Raw genomic sequence first — 20,323 nt, 5'->3', positions numbered from 1 at the left:
GTTCGTACATAAAAGATCAGAATAACTTTTGAAACATCAACTTCACACATGAGCATTAAAACAAAACTGAATTAATAATGTCTAACATCTTTACATAGTTAACAACATATTATTAATGCAAATTATATTTGAGGATAACAGTATTCCTCATCATAATTCATGTAGCTGAGTATTAGAAAAATTCTACAACGTAAGTCTTATCAGATAAACATATAAAGACAGGAAGAACATAAATACACAAGAGTATACAAACGCATAGCAGAATAACACAAGAGGAAAGGACAGGGTTTGTTTTCAGTGTAACATTTGGTACTGCAATCCAACCCAAAACTTCATTCCATAGATCTTTTGTCTTATTTCAACATTTGTTTCCACCAAAAAAAATCCTATCCAAGCATGCTTTCTGTTTTTATATGTTCACATATTTCTTACCTCATAATTTATTTTCCATTATCTTACCTCATCATTTATTTCCAAGAAAATCCTACCTAGACCTGTTGTCCTTAAACCCTACTTTTTTGTTCATATCCTCTTTCAAAATACTTTTTTTTAGGCCAAACCATTTTCTTATAGCTTCTCAATGCATTTCTTCCAATTCATCACAACTCGTTCTCTCATATAGCCTACCCCATCTTAAGCTAACTTAAATCTACTGAGCTCAGATGCTAAACTAAGGAACGAGGCAATGCAGCAGCACAAAACAATTAACACAAACAGCAATGACAAAAAAATTCAAATTGGCAAAGTAAGCAACACTATTACAACTAATGTAAGGCAATGAGCAGCAAACAAGAAAAATAAATCAGTAGTAAACTGGCTTAGCAGAGTAACACAAAGTCAAATTCAGTAACACTATGCCTGACAAACAGCAGCAGCAAATGAAATAACTTATATCTAAACATGACATAGCTCAAGCAGAAAAAAATATTACACTAAAGTCAACAATGCAGACAAGGGAAATGTATTTTCACATCTTAATGTCTATGTAATTAAAGTGGCGCATCACAACTTATTCTACCATAAAAATTACCAAGTACTTGAAAAGTAAATTATGTATGCAGTTCCTGTGAAGGGAAATGTCTTTGTGCTCCCTCATTTTTTGGGAAGTGTATTACAAAATTAGTATTTACAGGATCTGTAGACAGAAAATATTTATATTAGTACATCTATAAAATTATATTTTAACCAATGCTGCAGTGCAGCTAGAAACTAGATATTAAACAAAATGAGTAAATAAATACATAAAGCAAGCCATATGGCATTTCTCTCCACTAGCAAGACAATAGCCGTGAAATGTTTCTCATCGTTTCATTAGGCATTTTATTAAATATCATAAATTAAGAGCTCCACAGTGTAATTATATGTTTTCAGGTTTGAGCATGTCGTATTTGCGATGCTTTCGACAAAGAAATGTCAATAGCAAGGATAATGGCCTCTTTTTTTTTCTACCTGTGCCTCTGAAAGGCACACACTAATGCCTTTTTCTCAAGGCAGCTGGCACACCTGGCCACTCACAACGCATTACGTCACGGTCACTTACCTATCTTACCATAATATATTTACGACAGCATTTCCACTACAGTGACAGTCTCATATAAAAAAAAATTAACAGGTCAAGAATTTGCGTTACAAATCTGTAGAAACAAAATCCTATAAATATAACAGTGTCCAAAACATTTTCGTCGGCATTGTGAAACATTCACGCATGTACACACATTTCATAACTCTTAAAGTACGATTCTTGGTTTCCAACAGACATTTTCACAAACCAGAGTCCCTAACCACTACTCATTATTCCTTACCTTATTACACATATACATATTCGTCGACACTTCTTCAATATTTCATCATAATAACCACATAGCATAATCAGATTCCTCATATAGCATCAGCTTATAGATCATAAACATACCTCAACAGCATAATACACATCATCATCGTAATAATAACATCATAAAACCTCAGCCAAATCTCAAAATCGTCGTAGCTTCCTCCAATAGCTTCAAAACCTAAAGAAAATTCTCTGCTCATGTCAGTAGTGTCATTTACCTCAAACTTACTTTAAAAATCATGATCCCACACAAAATACATCATTCAAAGCTCTAATAGTATCACAATGGTTCCGAAAAAATATGAACAGTTTACAAAGTACAGACAAAATACAATTTCATAAGTATGAAATTATCCAACTGTGTAATTGCGTAAACATGTGTCACTGATGTAGTAAAAAAAAAATGTTTGTTTCTCTGTTAAATAATCAGCTAGCTGTGTAATTTATGTGCTAGAGAAATATGGTACCGATGTGTAAAGTTGTATAAGCAAATACCATATTTGCTAGGGATCCTTGTGCTTGCCAAACACATGGTACACAAAGTAGGCGTGTACCCCCCTGAGGATTAATGTAATTATACCCTCAGTTGTTACAGATTATTGCAATGGAATGAAATGCATCACGGAAAAACTTTGTATCATTGTACTTCAAATATCTTTAACAATAAATGTTTTAAGTACAAAATGAATCACTCAAATAAGTGTAATGTAGCGCTAAACTGTGCGTCTTGTTGTAAGATAATCTCTGTGGAAGTGTCGTAGTTATCGTCCTCCGAAAGCTAAGTTCTGCTGAAGTCAATGTACTTACCTCCTCATAAACGAAAGTGAAATGCTTTGCGTATAGATATCGTAGTTATTACGTACCTTACCGTGATCAAGAAAGTACTGTAATGTAACGTATTGTTGTGCTACGAAAAACGCTGTCTCATTGTAGCTATACCACAAAAGTTACTACTAAAACATGTTTTACTTTCCAGAATAAAAGAGAAAACTGTGCAGATATAAAACAGAAACACTGCAAAAGCATAATTGTAAATTGTCGCTCATTAGTAGCGTCGTCATAAAATCGTGTAGCAGTCACATAAACTAACCACTACGTCATCTGGTATCTCACTGAAAGTACTTTAAATCCAGAATGTATTTTCAAGTAAACCAATATGTTGCATTGAAATCTCATTAGCAGTACCAGTATATGTCCTAAGTATGTAAGCCTGATAGTCGTTACGTAATCGTGCAACTAACAAGCAAGAATGTACTAATACAACACTGTGTCGTCTGTTCACTATAACAATGCATTCGTAATTTCTGTTTAAAAATGTTCCCTAGGTTCTAGACTGGATATTTAACTTCAAACATTGTTGCATGTTAACAGTTTCTTAAGTCTGACAAAGCATACTAGAAATGTGAAGTGAAAAGTTTTATGGCAAAGACAAAGTTAAAAAGCAGATTATCTTTCAATAAACGGTTTTACATTTGAATTGTGGTGTAAACCGTTACTCTTCCTAGTACGCAGAGTTTCAACTTCAACGCAATTATCATGTGGTGTACGTCGGATTCTGTAAGGTCCATTGTAAACTAGAAAGAATTTGTGACTCAAGCGTTTCTTCTTATGTGACAATGAATGAGCTTTAATGAGAACTTTCTGACCAATATATAATTTCTTTGCATTTGCTTTGTCGTGTAGTTTTCTACTTTTGTCTGCTGCAGATTTTATATTTTTAATAGCTAAATGAATTATGTCTTTGTGTCGAAGTTTACGTGTATTCGGAAAAGGTGCAAGCTCTCTGATTCTGTTCCATTGTGTCTAACTTTTGAAGCTTTTGTCCCATTTGTTGCATTAATTGTAATAACAATGCACTGGTGTCTGAAACATGTTCGTCAGTGCTTTTCGGCAGTGAATTTGCGCCGGCAACATTCACATTTTGACAAGCAGAAAATGTGTCTTGACTTATTTGAGAAAACGGTGAGGACCCAAAACCGGAATCTACAGTATTTGCAGGATTGTGTCCTGTATTTCGATTCCTGAGGCAAGCTGTTGCCGACCGATCGATCGATAATGCTTCCCTGTTCACTAATTGTTTCACTGTCTACACCATTGTTTGCAGCCCACTCCATTTCCCTATGCACAGTTACCAAATTACTACTTTGAACATTAGTTAATTCATTACACGGTGGCGCACACACTGCTTTCGTCTTCACTGTCATGTCTCAGTTTACTTTAGAGCCTAGTATTTCGTTTTTACACGACATTATTGTCACAATATTTCACACGATAACACAGAAAAACACAATTTGAAGAGCAAAAATAAGAGAACACATTAACATAGCGCTGAAAATAATATCTAGTTAATTGCAAGCTGCGAAATAGTTGGTGCAAATTTACATGTGTGCCACACCTGTTTTACTGTACAACAATGAAAGACTGCAACTACAAAGGAGATTCTCTCTACAATTACGCGCTAGTAATAAACAAAACCTACACTAATTACACAAACTGCAAGAAAAAATCAGAAGATTCCAGTGAGATATCCTCGGCTAAGGGTCGCCATATGAAACGTCCCCTTTCAACAATTATACAAGACTGTGCTTAAACTGACACACAATATTTTTAGCTCAACGCAATCTGACTTTCAATAATCCCTACAAAAGAATGGCCCTGACTAACATTAACCCATACCTTTCACAAATCACTTACCTCAGAAAAATTTTGGTTACTCGAACTACTGCAATACAGCATGCGCCACTACTGCCAGCTAAATAAAAGATTCAAACTACGGAAGGCACTAATTACTGATAGGCATAGTTAGCAAATGAAAGATTTTAATAGAGAACAAACAATGTATTTACCTTAATAGTCATAACATATATAGCAGTTCATGACATCCAGTCTTACAAATTTCAAAACTCCGCCATTTCTCTCCCCACATCCACCACTGCTGGCGGCTCACCTCCAACTGCGCAACGCTATGCGCTGTTCACATCCAGCTGCCGCTGCCCAACACTACAATGGCAGACAACAATGCAAACTAGCCACAGACTGCACACAGCACAGCCAGTGATTTTCATACAGAGCGCTACGTAACGTTGCCGATAAGAAAACATAATCTGGCAGGAACTTCCATATCAGCGCACACTCTGCTGCAGAGTGAAAATCTCATTCTGGAAACATCCCCCAGGCTGTGGCTAGGCCATGTCTCCGCAGTATCCTTTCTTTCAGGAGTGCTAGTTCTGCAAGGTTCGCAGGAGAGCTTCTGTAAAGTTTGGAAGGTAGGAGACGAGATACTGGTAGAAGTAAAGCTTGAGGACCGGGCGTGAGTCGTGCTTCGGTGGCTCAGATGGTAGAGCACTTGCCCATGAAAGACAAAGGTTCCGAGTTCGAGTCTCGGTCGGGCACACAGTTTTAATCTGCCAGGAAGTTTCATATTAGCGCACACTCTGCTGCAGAGTCAAAATCTATATCTGGAAGAAATTGTTAGTTTTATTGAAAACAATGCTGAGATTACTCCATTTGATGAATTTCAAGAAAATAGAGTTAAAGTTTTTGATGTTTGTATTATTGATTATCAAGATAGAGAATATGTTACCAGAGGTACACATAAAAAAATAGACTGTATTTATTAGAGCCAAACATATTCAAAAAAATTTAAATGTTGTTACACAAGATCATACAAATTTAAATCATATTTACCCTGTATTTTGTGTTGCAAATTGAAAGTTTGATTTATTTAAATAATTATATAGTAAATGTCAGAATAAAGATAAATTCGGTTATATAACAATAGATATAACAAGAAAAATTATTGAAGGTAAATACAGAGAAGAGATTAAGAACTTTTAAAACATTGATCCTAAACATTAAACATAAATGTTGAAGATAAAAATTAAACATAAATGTTAAACATTGAACGCAAATGATAGCATAAACGTTAAATGAAAAAGAAAAGATTATCATAATTTTATTCTTAGTAAATGTTTGTAAAATACGATTAATAAATTATTAAAAAAGCCAAACGAAATAAAAGAGTAAAATAACAATTAAAAGAAAAGTTTAGGAAATGGAAAAACAACCAAGAACAGAATATGAAAAATTTAGAAAAGAAGGTCAACCAATAAAGTGATACAAAGAATTGAAGGATCAGGAGAAAAAGGTTTAAAAGCATTTGAAGAAAATGGTGGAGCTAAAAAACAAATGGTTCCTTATAAACACTACTGTTTAGAAGAATTTAATGATATTCGACTACATGAATGGCCTGATGGTAATCTATCAAGGAATTAATCCATTCAATGAAGTATGTACAGAAAGTGATATTTCTCAAAGAGATAATGAAGAATTAGAGAAAAGACATGAAGCTGATAAAACACTACAATTGTGAAAGGAAGAATGCATGCAAGTGATTCTTCTTTAGGAGAAAAAGTTGCTTCAACTGCAGTTAGAGGTAAAATTACGAATGGGTGAAAAGTTGACAAAAATACATAGGGTTTATACATTTTCTTATTATTATTTTGTAATCTATATAAATGAATAATCGATTATACTTTGTGCCCAACTGATAAAACTAAACCAGAATCAAATAAACTTCCACTCAACAGTGAACACGATTTCTTTCATGAGTATGGGCTGCATTACCTTATTTAGTGACAATTGGTTCACTTGCTGGTGATCCTGCATCAATTGCAAATGCAGCTATAAGTAAGGGAAAAGATGATAAGGAATTATAAGGACAAAATATATTAAATTTAGAAATGTAACAGACAGGAAAAGGAGTAAATAAATTTCAAAGAGGAAACTGAAAAATTTAATAACCCTTTAACTAATTTTGATATAGAAAAGTTCATGACGATTTTATGCTTGCTGAATTACCAGATGAACCAAAATATTTAGAATGTGAAATAGTAAATTTTGATACTTCTGTTAATGTTGGAACTCACTGAATTTGTTGTTATAAAAGCAAAGATAAAAAATTTGTTTTTCATTTACATGGAGTAAATATTCCAAAACAGCTAGTTAACTATTTGTGAAAAAATAATTTATACTACAGTATTTAGAGAATATAAGTTTTTGACAAAGGAATTGAGGACTTCTGTGTTTATTTGTTTTAAAACTGTTATACATTAACTATAAGTTAAATAATATTTTAAATTTAATAAATGAACATTTTTGTAAATAAACACCATAATGATTAAGGAAAAATAAAAGATTTTCAATCATTAGAACCGACAGATTTTCCATCAATAATCAAAGATTTTCAAACTTCACTATATTCAAAAGTTCAAAAAAGAATTAAACGCTATTTTTGAAGCAACTAGAGGTTATGTTTCATTTATAGGTAGAGGACTGTTAAGACTGTTCCAGTTGAAATAAAGATAATTATATTTGGTCAAATAATTCAATCATTTGATACATAAATAATAATTTATATATATAAGTGAAGAAATATGATCTCATTTACTGTTTGAAGTACAAAAGGTTTACTGATACACTTCCTCCATATAGATTAACAATTAACAATGGAAAACAAAGATTTGATTGTCTTTGTTCAATTTGTAAAGCTAAAAAAAAAGTAAATTCATTACAAAGTTTTGTAGGCGAAGGTCTACATTTTTTCTGCAACACATGATAGGGCAGAAGCATGCCCAGTGCATATGGTAACAAGGGATTGGCGGCACCTGCAAGTCCCTTGGTCAGGAGATCTGGCTCCACCAAGCCCATAACCAGAAAATGAATGGTGAGCACCCTTAATCTAACTCCTTGGAATCTTACAACCTGTTCATGTGCTGATATCACACCAGGATATCTCACATCATTCATGCCAGTCAGTCTTTTTGTAATCGAGACTTTGAGTCAGCATGCAGTCCACCAAGCATATACACGCATATTCACCTGACAGCTAACCATATTTATTACTGGTAAAGCGATTCATCAAAATAGTTTATAAAACTTTTTTTGTACATCATGCTCCACAACTGTAGTATTCAGAAACATTCATGCTCGCTCCATAAGCTGCTTCTAGTGCATGACGCTTTATTGATGAGTAGTTTCCATGGGGAATACCTTTTTCAAATAGTCATAAAAAGATTACAAAAACACATTCATGGGGAAACTATCTGACCCTTTCGAGATAAAAACTGGTTTATGGCATGGAAGTATACTATCTAAACTGGTAGTTAACTGTGCCATAGAAAACGTAGCCAGAGAGTGAAACACAAAGATACTTAGTGGCATTTGGCAAGGAACAAGTAACAAAGGCATCAAAGCCAGTTTCCTAGTCTTTTCAGAAGCTATGGCCCTACTAGCCGAGAGCAGGGAGGAAGCCAAAGAAAAAAGACCCACCAAAACAGTTGAATCCTCCAAGTACAATTGTGGTCGATATGGTCCAATAAGCACATTTGAAATATATATCTGCCTTGTATTCAAAACGATTATTTTCAAAATTTATCACTTTGTCTCGCTATGTTGCTTGTATCCAATCACATATTGTTCAGTTTTACATTTACAACATCTTAATATATATTCAGGGCCTATGCACTGACTACCACTGAGATCAGCATGTCCCCAACTTAAATTGTTGTTTTATTTCCTGAATGTAAAATAACTGACAAATGTTACATGGAACAGATGTTATAGCAAAAATCTGCAACAATGAAACTAGCATTTCCCACTAATTATTTATACCCATTGTTCCTATTTCTTGCTTGAGCTGTTGTTATCTATTGCCTCGGTTGTTGCTAGTGTTTTGCTGCAGTGTGTGGAAGTACTACATTATGACTAGAAAACATTTTAGTAGTGCTTAAATGCAAGCAATTTTGAATGAAGAAGAGTAATTAGGAGATATACGATATGATGAAAAGGTTGATGTTATTTCTAGATGTAGTGAACCAACAGAAGATTCTGATGAAGATGTTGGATGTTTGGAAACACTACTACCTGAACTTATGACATCTCAAATCAGAAGGTTTTCAAGTAAGTATACATAATCTACCATATACTTACAAAAACCTTAATGATAGTACTAATAAAAACAATACATAAGTACATATGTAAAATAGTAATTCCACTTTTCAGGTCGAGAAATGGAAATAAAACAACAGAAAAATATCCTGGTAGATTACATGGGAGACAGCCTGCACGAAATATACTGAAGATGGCTCCAGGTCCCACCAGGCATACTCTAAGGAACCAGGCATACTCTAAGGAAGAACATAACTACTGTGCAGTCAGCATTTGCATTATTTATGAAACACAGCATTTTCCAGACTATTTTGAACTGGACCAACGAAGAAGGTAACATTACTTTTGGTAGCAAATGGACAGATCTTAATAGAGAAGAATTTGAATGCTTTCTTGGCCTGCTTAGTCTTGCAGTAGTGTACCAAGTTCACAATGAGGGCATTGTGAATTTATGGAAGGAAGAGGATGGCTAACCTATTTTCAATAGTTCTATGGCTAGGAACCGCTTTACAGAAATATCATACTGTCTTCAGTTTGCTGATGCTCAGCACCGGCAGAGAATCGTAGCCATGATAAATTACTACCAATATGGGGTTTATTTGAACACTGGGTAAGCACATTACATGATGCATATGAATCACACGAGAATATTACAGTTGATGAACAATGGGTAACTTTTAGGAGTAGGTGTCCATTTCGCCAGGACATCCCATCAAAACCTGGAAAATATGGTATAAGGATATGGCTATTTTCTATAATATTTTGGATATTAGTGAATTAATTGCTTTCATAATTCGGCTGGACTTAAATCCTGACTCGAATAAAAAACCAACTACAAAAGAAAAGAATTTCTTCTGGAACTGGGAACAAGTCTAATACAGAAAAAAAGGAATTAGGCAGAGCAAAGCATTTCTTCCCCCTCCTCCTTCATCAGAAGTGCATACGGGGGCAAAACGTGGATGGGTCCCTATGCAAACATTCAATGGATAGAAAAAATTCAGAAACATGCAGAAGATGCTTTCCTTTCGTCTGTAAACGACATTCAGAGATTCCTTGTTTTAACTGTAGAGAGTTGCTTTGTTTTAAATGTAAAAATCTATAAGATCAAGGATGACACGATCTGTATGTGCTTATATACATAGTTTACCTGATTTCATTCAGTAATGTATGCTTTTATGTCAGATCATTAAAATAAATAAAATACTGCCAATATATCCACTGTTAATTACGTGGGTTACATTGACCCCAGTGGTATCTAGTGTAACAAAAATGTTCCTGTAGTAGGAGGGTTAAAGAGTGAGAACAAAAAACTGAAATTATCAACGGATTCAAACATCTTTGAGAATGGATCAGCTGGAATGCTTTCGAGAAAAAGACAACAAACGCTTGAAGATGTGTAGTTGAACTGGCGTTCCACACAACAAAAACACATAAAACGTAAAGTCCGTGTCACAGAACGCAAAAATACGACCTTACAATACAGTAACCAAACAGGAAGCACTTTATGCGGCTGAAACATTCTCCATCACCAACCACTGCCCAGTTGAAAGGCTGCACATCAAAGAAAGTAAGATATTAATAAAAATCATTAACTCCAGTTTCCACAACAAACTAACTCACATAAAAAATGTAACCTCTTACAAAACTAATGAAAAACTCTCAGGCAGAATGAGCCCAAGAAGAAAACATTTTTATGGACACAGTCTCAGAATCGACACAAATAGATCAACAGATACATTATTCATTACATAAGCAAAAAAAATCACATTGGTTTATGGAAACAGAGATGTACTTAAGTCCAAATCGCAAAAACAATGCTCATGGATAAAACTGCAAGAAAAGAAAGACGACAAAGTGAGGTACCAAGTCAAAACTAAATCCAGACGAATGATACAAGTCTCTGAAGAGGAAAGGAAAGGAAGATCAGAAAAAATGAAACAATGCTGGGCTAACAGAGAGGCACATAAAATTAAAAATTGATTGATTTAATGTACCTCAAGATAGGATGAAAGAAAGAAGAAGAATATGTTGCTGGGACATGCTAATAGGTAAAACGTCATATTATGTTATTAGCTGTCTTTGTCAACAAAATTTACAGCGAAACTTTATTTCATAAGTGTTTTGAAGAAAGTATGAGAGTGGTACCAATGATTTTGACCTAAACTTTTGTTACCTAGACACCTTTTAATTTGAGGTGATGTTTTACATCTTAAGCTCTTCTACCAATATGTTATATTACATAAAAATATATTTTCACGTCGACTTGCGAAATGTACGTCCTATTGAAAGCAGACGTCAGTAAAGCACTATTCACAACAAGTAGCTTGTGGAGATGATAGGAATTTCTTCAAAATAGTTAACGCTTCAGTACTAACAGCTGCACAGTGTGAATGATTGGAATGGACACTGGAAACAAATCTGGTTAAATTCCTCAGTGCCTTATAAGATATAATTATTGGCTGCATCAAATTTTGCTGCTAAAATTTAATAAATGAATGCATAAACTTCTATTTAAGATTATTTTCAGTCTACACTGGACCAGGATGGAACATGAGGTTTGCATTCAGGCACTGCTAGTTTAAATTGATCAAAAAAATCTTCTACAGTAACGTTAGATTTCTACATCACTGCAAATCACATCTACAGTAAACACAGACGTTGTAGATGAAAATGGTAAGGGCTGCAAAACAGTTGGCAGAATCCGGAGGGAACCAAATGTGAACTGCCAAGGAGAAGCAAAAGGGCAATGTCCGATTACAGGCGGGGGCGGGAGAGCGAAATCAATACGGACGCTTCTCGTCGCCTTCCAGGGAGTGACAAGTCTCATTTTAAGGGATTTCTGCGTACTTTCTCGAAAAGCTAAACAAAAAAGGGACTTAATTGAGCCGGTATAACAAAGTCTCCCTTATAATTAAGGAGGAATGTAGTGTGATACACAAACATATTGAGCAGTTCATTCGTGGTATAGCACCTGTAGATCCGAAACGTCAAACACAATAAGATAACAACATTTAAAATTACTGTTAAGTATTACGTCAAATTTACGGATCGTATTTAAAAATTTAAGGAATATACTTGCTGAAGTAAATTAAATAAGACACCGTGGTATTATATGTAATCTAATGTTTTATATAAATCTTAATTATTACGTGTAGTTTCCTATAGAAAATCTTGAAAAATAGGCGTATTAAAATTTGGACGATTGAAATACGATTGCTTTGATAGTTATCCAATATCAGACTGAGACTGCTTTCAGTAGCTTATTCAGAGAACAAGTCATATTTTCTCTCCCTACAGAAATGCATAGGGAATAGCATTATCATGTCGCTCAGAAAAAGTTCAGTTAATATAACCCTCCGTCGTCGTCATTAACCGCTGCTGGTTAAATCCTCCATCGTATTTATCTATCCATTACAATCTTCAGCCGAACACATTCATATTGCTCTAGCATATCACCCCTGTCATCAGTCTACTATTCCGGAAGGCATCTCATTCTTTTGTTAATAATAGAAATAAATTTCCTGAATGGATGTTATGTGATTAAAATAGTCTTGATACCTATGGAAATTTCTTTATCTACCACGAAGTTTCGGCTACTGCATTTAAATATTTGATGTTAAGTTTAAAGGATCACAAACAGCGGCAGGCGTTTTATACACACCATCAAGCTACAAAAAGTTAAAAAATAGTTTTAGAAATTTCATTTGCAAAAATAAACTTAGAACTTGTGAACAAGAGTAAGGGTCACTATTAAAACCTATACGTAAATAGCTATTGAAAACTGGTTCGAAAAACGTACAAAGGTGCACGTTCTTGCGTGAGGAACTTTGCTTTCAAATCTTACTTTTATTTCATTATTGTTCCTTTCTTTCTCCTTCTTACAAGTATGTAGTGGAGAAAACAACAAGAAAAAGAAGAAACACAAAATAAAATAAAATGTGAAGGCAATGTCCCAAAGACCAACGCCACATGTCAGCTAGAACTAACGTCTTTGTATAACCTTCGAACCAGCTGTTAAGAGATATTAGTTATAGGTTTTAACGTTTCAGGTTCTAAATTTATTTCGAAAGTGAACTTTTTAAAAATGTTTTTGAACAAGAAACTAACCAATTTATTGTTTGACTTTACTGTCCATTCGTGCTGTAATGATGTGTAGGTTACGAACTGGCTTGCAATTACTGTACTTGAACTTCTCTTGAATCTGGCTCTGTTTAGTTTTTCCACTTGTCTACTCCTTCCCCCTACCCTTGACGGAAAGAGAACAGTATGGTCCTCAAACTAGAGGCTGTCCAGATATATTCGTTCAACAAAAATCTGTTTCAACAGTTTTAAGTTTCCTAAAAGTACCTTTAGGCTTGCTGGGAACGGTACCGATAACATTGAAACTCCTTGCTTGATTTCTCATATGAGGGCATGCTGTAAGCTCTACATCGTCATCATCTTACACTGATCCATTTCCATGCTCACTCAGTTAAAAACCACTCACTGTTTAGTAGTGAGATCTGTTCAGTCATGAACTCAAACATGTGGCCCAGGCGGCGTTATGAGCAGCCTCAGTGGTAGAATATGTATTACAACAATCCGATGGGAAAAGTAAATAGACTATGAACTGTTTATTATTTCAAAAGTAATCGCCGTAACTGTTACTCTACATATCACAGTGTGATACAAGACGGTGTGCCTTTTAGGGAACAGGCGTGTACCTCTTAGTCCGAAGGAAATCGGCGGCCACGAATGTCTTTCTTCATGGCTCAAAAAACAGAGAAACCGCATGGGGAGAGATCGGGACTGTGTGGAGATTTTATAAGGACCTCCCAGCGACACTTCCGCAGCGCAATCGAAACAAGCTTGGCAACATGAAGGCGGCCTACATGTTGCCAAGGCTTCGCTCGGAAGCCCTTATATATATTCCACACAGTCGCGATCTCTTCTCCTGCTATTTCTGTAGCTTACATATTTACGTTTATCTCGTTTTCGTTTCACTGCACCTTATAGATGTATGGAACGGTTAAACAAATAACAGTCTACCGACGAAACAAATGCATAAGGAGAGTTTCCAAGAGGGATGTTGTTTGATGAAGTGAAAAAAAGCGGAAAATATTCATATACATAAGGATTTCAAGTGAAAGGTTTATGAAACCAGATGTATATACACTACTGCCCATTAAAATTGATACACCAAGATTGATACACCAAGAAGAAACGCAGATGATACACGGGTATTCATTGGACAAATATATTATACTAGAAATGACATGTGATTACATTTTCACGCAATTTGGGTGCATAGATCCTGAGAAATCAGTACCCAGAACAACCACCTCTGGCCGTAATAACGGCCTTGATACGCCTGAGCATTGAGTCAAACAGAGCTTGGATGGCGTGTACAGGTACAGTTGCCCATACAGCTTCAACAAGATACCACAGTTCATCAAGAGTTGTGACTGGCGTATTGTGACGAGCCAGTTGCTCGGCCACCATTTACCAGACGTTTTCATTTGGTGAGAGATCTGGAGAATGTGCCGGCCAGGGCATCAGTCGAACATTATTCTGTATCCAGAAAGGCCCGTACAGGACCTGCAACATGCGGTCGTGCGTTATCCTTCTGAAATGTAGGGTTTCGCAGGGATCAAATGAAGGATACAGCCACGGGTCGTAACACATCTGAAATGTACCGTCCACTGTTCAAAGTGCCGTAAATGCGAACAAGAGGTGACCGAGACGTGTAACCAATGTCACCCTATACCATCACGCCAGGTGATACGCCAGTATGGCGATGACGATTACACGCTTCCAATGTGCGGTCACCGCGATGTCGCCAAACACGGATGCGACCATCATGATGCTGTAAACAGAACGTGGATTCATCCGAAAAAGTGACGTTTTGCCATTCGTGCACGCAGGTTCGTCGTTGACTATACCATCGCAGGTGCTCCTGTTGTGATGCAGTGTCAAGGGTAACGGCAGCCATGGTCTCCGAGCTGATAGTCCATCCTGCTGAAAACGTCGTCGAACTGTTCGTGCAGATGATTGTTGTCTTGCAAACGTCCCCATCTGTTGACTCAGGGATCGAGACGTGGCTGCACGATCCGTTACAGCCATGCGGATAAGATGCCTGTCATCTCCACTGCTAGTGATAGGAGGCGGTTGGGATCCAGCACGGCGTTCCGTATTACCCTCCTGAACCCACCGATTCCATATTCTGCTAACAGTCATTGGATTTCGACCAACGCGAGCAGCAATGTCGCGATAGGATAAACCGCAATCGCGATAGGCTACAATCCGACCTTTATCAAAGTCGGAAACTTGATGGTACGCATTTCTCCTCCTTACATGAGGCATCACAGCAACGTTTCATCAGACAACGCCGGTCAACTGCTGTTTGCATATGAGAATTAGGTTGGAAACTTTCCTCATGTCAGCACGTTGTAGATGTCGCCACCGGCGCCAACCTTGTTTGAATGCTCTGAAGAGCTAATGATTTGCATATCACAGCATCTTTTTCCTGTCGGTTAAATTTCGCGTCTGTAGCATGTCATCTTCGTGGAGTGTGTCACAATGACAGAAAAAACCTGTTCGTGTGTTGTTAAATCAATTGCAACGTCATACTTTTCCATATGTTACTTTTTTGCTGAGTATAGGTGCATGTGTGTTGTATACACGTACTAAAGTTAAGGAAATAAAGGAAGGAAATTTACAGTTTAGTGTTTTGTCGACGTCACATATTTTTTAATCAAAGAACAAGGGTAAAATCAATGCCCCACTCATAAATATACGACTACAATAACTCGAAAACATGAAGATTAGGTACCTTAATAAATTCTGCTCCGTCTGAGAAGCCACCATCAACTGCTCCATATGTACAAGCTACTGCGGAAGGTGATTTAAAATGCTGAACTCTGTATAAGAATCAGCGTTGAATTATCACCCAGTTTCCTTAATTCAACTTTTCAACAATTTAACAGTACAAGTCATAAAAAGTTTTCATCTGCATGACAAGCCACACTGAAAAAACTATAGTTTCCTTCTGTTATGTAGACACGAGTGTCACCACCAGCAGTCGACCAATGGTGTAAACGCCCAGAAGTCGACCCCTACGTCGGGTTGAAACCGGCTGGCGGTATTATAACAATAATAAATGCGATTAAGACTGTTCTTGAATTATTGAATAATCATACTAATCGCTGATTCTCTCCACAACCAAGTTGTACAGAAATTTATTATATTTGAACTCAGAACGAGTTGAATAATTTTTCAACAAACGGCTGTTAAGGGTATTGGACTGTAATTATGCGTTTCCTTTTTTCTACCTTTGTTATATGAAGCAGTCAGTTGCACGTGTCTCCAGTCCCTTGCGTCTTAACGATTCTTGATAATTGCTAGCTAAGGAGTGAATGCCAGAGAGTACTCTTTGTAAAACTGAACAGGGATCCCATTTGGAGAAACAGCAGTATCCGCTCACAGGACACGGAAAAAGAGAGTGATCTTTATTTCGTGGATATAACCCCACTTACATTTAGAAGTGTGTATAACACGAATTCATAGAGATGCACTATAGCTAAAGGCTTTTTGTTACTAACTATGAGTTTTCAACTTTGCTTCAGAGTTTCCTAAAACACACATTCTCTGCAATAACAATTTAAATCCACATACTCTTGCTGTGAAAAAATAGTTGAACAAGATATGTGGGTTAGTAGGGAATATTGTTCATATATGACTACATCTAGTCTGCTTGATTTTGGTATTGTAATTGTTATAATAGTACTAAAATAACAATAATAATAATAATAATAATAATAATAATACTCCATGAAGCTTCCTATAGTGTTTTGGTTGCTTGAGTTACTGCATGGCTTGCATGATTGCCTACACGTGTTTAACCGTTGGGTTGATTGGATTCTGCTCTAACCTATGTTCCTTCCTCCATCCTTCATACATGATAATGGTCTCACATTTTAATTTTATAAAAACGGGGAATTAGTTTTGTTTGGTGGTTGATCAAGTATTGTTGTGTAGCCAAGGAAGAAATCTTATGGAATAAGCAACAGAGGAGATAATAAATGATGTTTTCGAGAAAGTTTTAGACTGGTTTTGCACAAATGGACTACATTTAAACTTGGGAATAACACAGTTCATCCAGTGTTATTCAGTCAAAATTATGTCACACCCTATCATCCTAGTATGGAGGTTATAAGTTCTTAGATGGGCGTATTTACAAAAATTAAACTGGAAAATGAAATAAAGTTGTGCTGATACTTGTGTCATAAGAATAATTACCACCTTTTGGAACATATGGGTCAGTAAGTTAACATGACTTGCAAATTTTATATACTGATATCTTACTGTTATGTCGGTCTAACTCTTGATTCAGGCGGTAAGTATTCATTGCACAAAAGAAAGTAATTTCAATTAAGTCTGGCGTTGGCTCACATACATGGTGTATTCATCTTTCTGACCAGCAGGAACTATTAACCACAGCTTTTCAGTACATTTATTCGCTGATCAGAATTGTGATTAGTTGCGCATCTGAGTTTGAGGGTAACAAAGATATTCGCAACTAAAACACCAAAACGGAAAAGTGACCGGCATTCCCCTTTAAGTAATCTAACTTTCGTATCTAAAGAATTAACTATGCTGCGTCTACAAAATTCTTTGACAAATCTGGGCATGTGATATGAAATGTCTGACAGACGAAACAGGTGTTTTCAAATTTAAAACAAAGATGTTTCTCCATAATAACTGCTTTACACAGTAGAGAAATTCTTGAACAGTAATAATTAGTTATTCATACAAGACTGTAAATGACGGGCATCTAACAATATATATATATTACACAGTAGAGGAATTCTTGAACAGTAATAATTAGTTATTCATACAAGACTGTAAATGACCGGCATCTAACAATATATACATATACCTACATACATACTTATATATATTGTTAGATGGTGGTCATTTACAGTCTGGTATGAATAACTAATTATTACTGTTCAAGAATGCCTCTACTGTGTAAAGCAGTTATTATGGAGAAACATCTTTATTTTAAATTTGAAAACACCTGTTTCATCTGTCAGACATTTCATTTTTCACTAGACACGTTCCTCATCGTAACATTTTTCGAGAATAAGTTCTGTGGAACTCAGAACTAACTAAGTAACAAAGATCGCTTACTTCTTGAGATTTAATTTAGTGCTTGTTTTATATTTAGTTCTTGCATTAAATGATGATGTAAATCAGTCGTCGGCCAGTTTGTAGGACAGTATACCTCTGGTAGCACTGACAGCCCCCGAGAGTCTCTTGAGGACGGCTCTGCGCCCGGGGACGAAACACAAACACAAGCTCTTCTGGATCGCCCGAATCAGCCCAGGAGCTAACTTATGTGTGCGCCACTACAATGATCTCTAACACCATACTACTGAAGAATACATACTAGTTACGATCTAACGTCCTTACAAGTAAGTAGAACATAAACATATTAAAGACATGGCATATAAGAACGAAAGAGGAATAATAGTGTGCACGTTAATTTCATTTTACAGGCCGAATGGCCCTTTTCAGTAAAGAACAAAGAAAAATTAGAGTTTAACTTCCCGTCTACGGTGTTATAATCAAGAGAAGACGCATTCCACAATGCTTGTTTACGCTGGCAATCATGTGAACGAGGAAGTGCAGGAACAGAAGAACAAATTTCTGACGGGATGGTACGGTAAAGGGCGTGAATTTCAAGCAGTTTGTCCTTCGTTAGAAGGTGTTTACTTCTGGGGCGAGTGGAAAAACCACGAGGAGTTCCGTGTGGCAAGAGCAGCCCGCAACTGCAGACTTTTTTACTTCGTTGATATTTAGATCATTTTTTTTATAGCACAGTCTCATTATGTATTCAGAGGTAAAAGCAACGCGTAAAGCTAGGTAACAAGTATATGGAAGGATAGTGGACTGGATGCAGATACGGGAAACATTTAAAATGTTAGGAAACAGACAGAGCAACGGTTTGTTTATCTCTCAGGAGAGAGGTATCCTATTTTAATACCGGGAAGGCTCTTTCGAATGCACGGAAATACCCCGATCATCAACTGTTGCCGACAGAAGAAGGCTCTGTCAGAGAAGATGGCAGCGTTAATTTATGGTTGTCAGATAAGTACCACAAAAATAAGTTTGCGTATCTCGATTTCCATAACCGACTTCGGAGACTGCCTGATCTCTCGGTAAGTGGTTTATTTTTTTTTTTTTTTTTGGCATGTTTGAGCGGCTTTGCCTATGTGGCTCCCCTTCGAATAGTTCGGGTGAAGTGAGACGCAGTATACCAACAGCAGTGAATGCAGCAACTTCAGATATGCACACAAAAGAATATGGGGAGTTTGACTGTCGTGTAGATGTTATTCATCCTGTCAGTTGAGCATGTGTTAAACATCTGTAAAATATGAATGAAAACCATGATCCTAAGCCTAACTGCAGAAAATACCCAAGGTTGTATGTATCTGCATGTGTAAAACATCCCCGTATAGTATCAAATCCTTTAAAAATAAGAACTTTCTAGTGTTATATGTAAATTAAAATTCGTCCTAAGTTTCCATCTTCATTCATGTAGAAGATATAGCCTTGGGAAATCCATCGATTGTTTTGAAACACGCCATGTCTGACATTGTTTCGTCAGTCTACTGCCTACACTAGTGTTACCAGTTATTTAGTGCCATTGGTCGCGCTGTCATACAACTGACGGATGTAATCCAATTACACAGGATGGATCCTGTTCTTAACAGTTGCCGAGGAAACTAATGAAAACCGTGGGGAATCGGACAAATGAAGTTGAAAGTAAATGAAACATTTTGCTGTAATACTTTGTTTATTTGTGTAAGTTTCCTCACAAAATATGCTAAACAGGTCGACCGTCAATACTACACTGCGCTTGTAGTTTTCGCTCTTCAGGCAACCCCACTAAACAGTAATCTAATGGAGTAAGTTTAGGTGACTTCTGTACTCTGCCATTTGGAAATTGTCGTTTGTATTCATGAAGAGCAGCTCAGAATTCCAATTTCAAAAGCCGTAGAACAAAACATTGTCATCAAATACGATACTGCTGTGCCTTTGCATATCCAAAGGACCTTTGCATCGCAATCAGACTAACGTAGGAACTACGGTATCGTAATTATCTGCCGATACCGTGCAAGTTACTTTCAAGTATAACGTCTGACGTGTACGAAAATATACATAATCGAGCTACGAGTACAGGTAGTAGACGCATGATTGACGACATATGGAAGGTTGGGTCTAGCCGGGAGTCGTGCTCACATAGCCAAATAGTAAGGCGACCACACGCGATAAGCTGTAAATCCGGGTTCGAGTCCCGGTCCGGTACAAATTTTTATTGTTGTCATTCCTTTCTACAGCTGATGGTTGTCCTTATTTGCAATTGTGAATTCATTTGTAGAGTCTTGTCACCAAACTCCGCATGTATGGAGACCTGTGGCATTTCCACTACACTGACTTGTACTGTTTTGTCTGTACACTTAACAACACTATAGTTCACTGGTGCAATCACCGAAGTGC

Source organism: Schistocerca nitens, chromosome 1 (assembly GCF_023898315.1).
Source record: "Schistocerca nitens isolate TAMUIC-IGC-003100 chromosome 1, iqSchNite1.1, whole genome shotgun sequence".
NCBI classification, from domain to species: Eukaryota; Metazoa; Arthropoda; class Insecta; order Orthoptera; family Acrididae; genus Schistocerca; species Schistocerca nitens.
Note: the sequence above shows the minus strand (reverse complement) of the source record.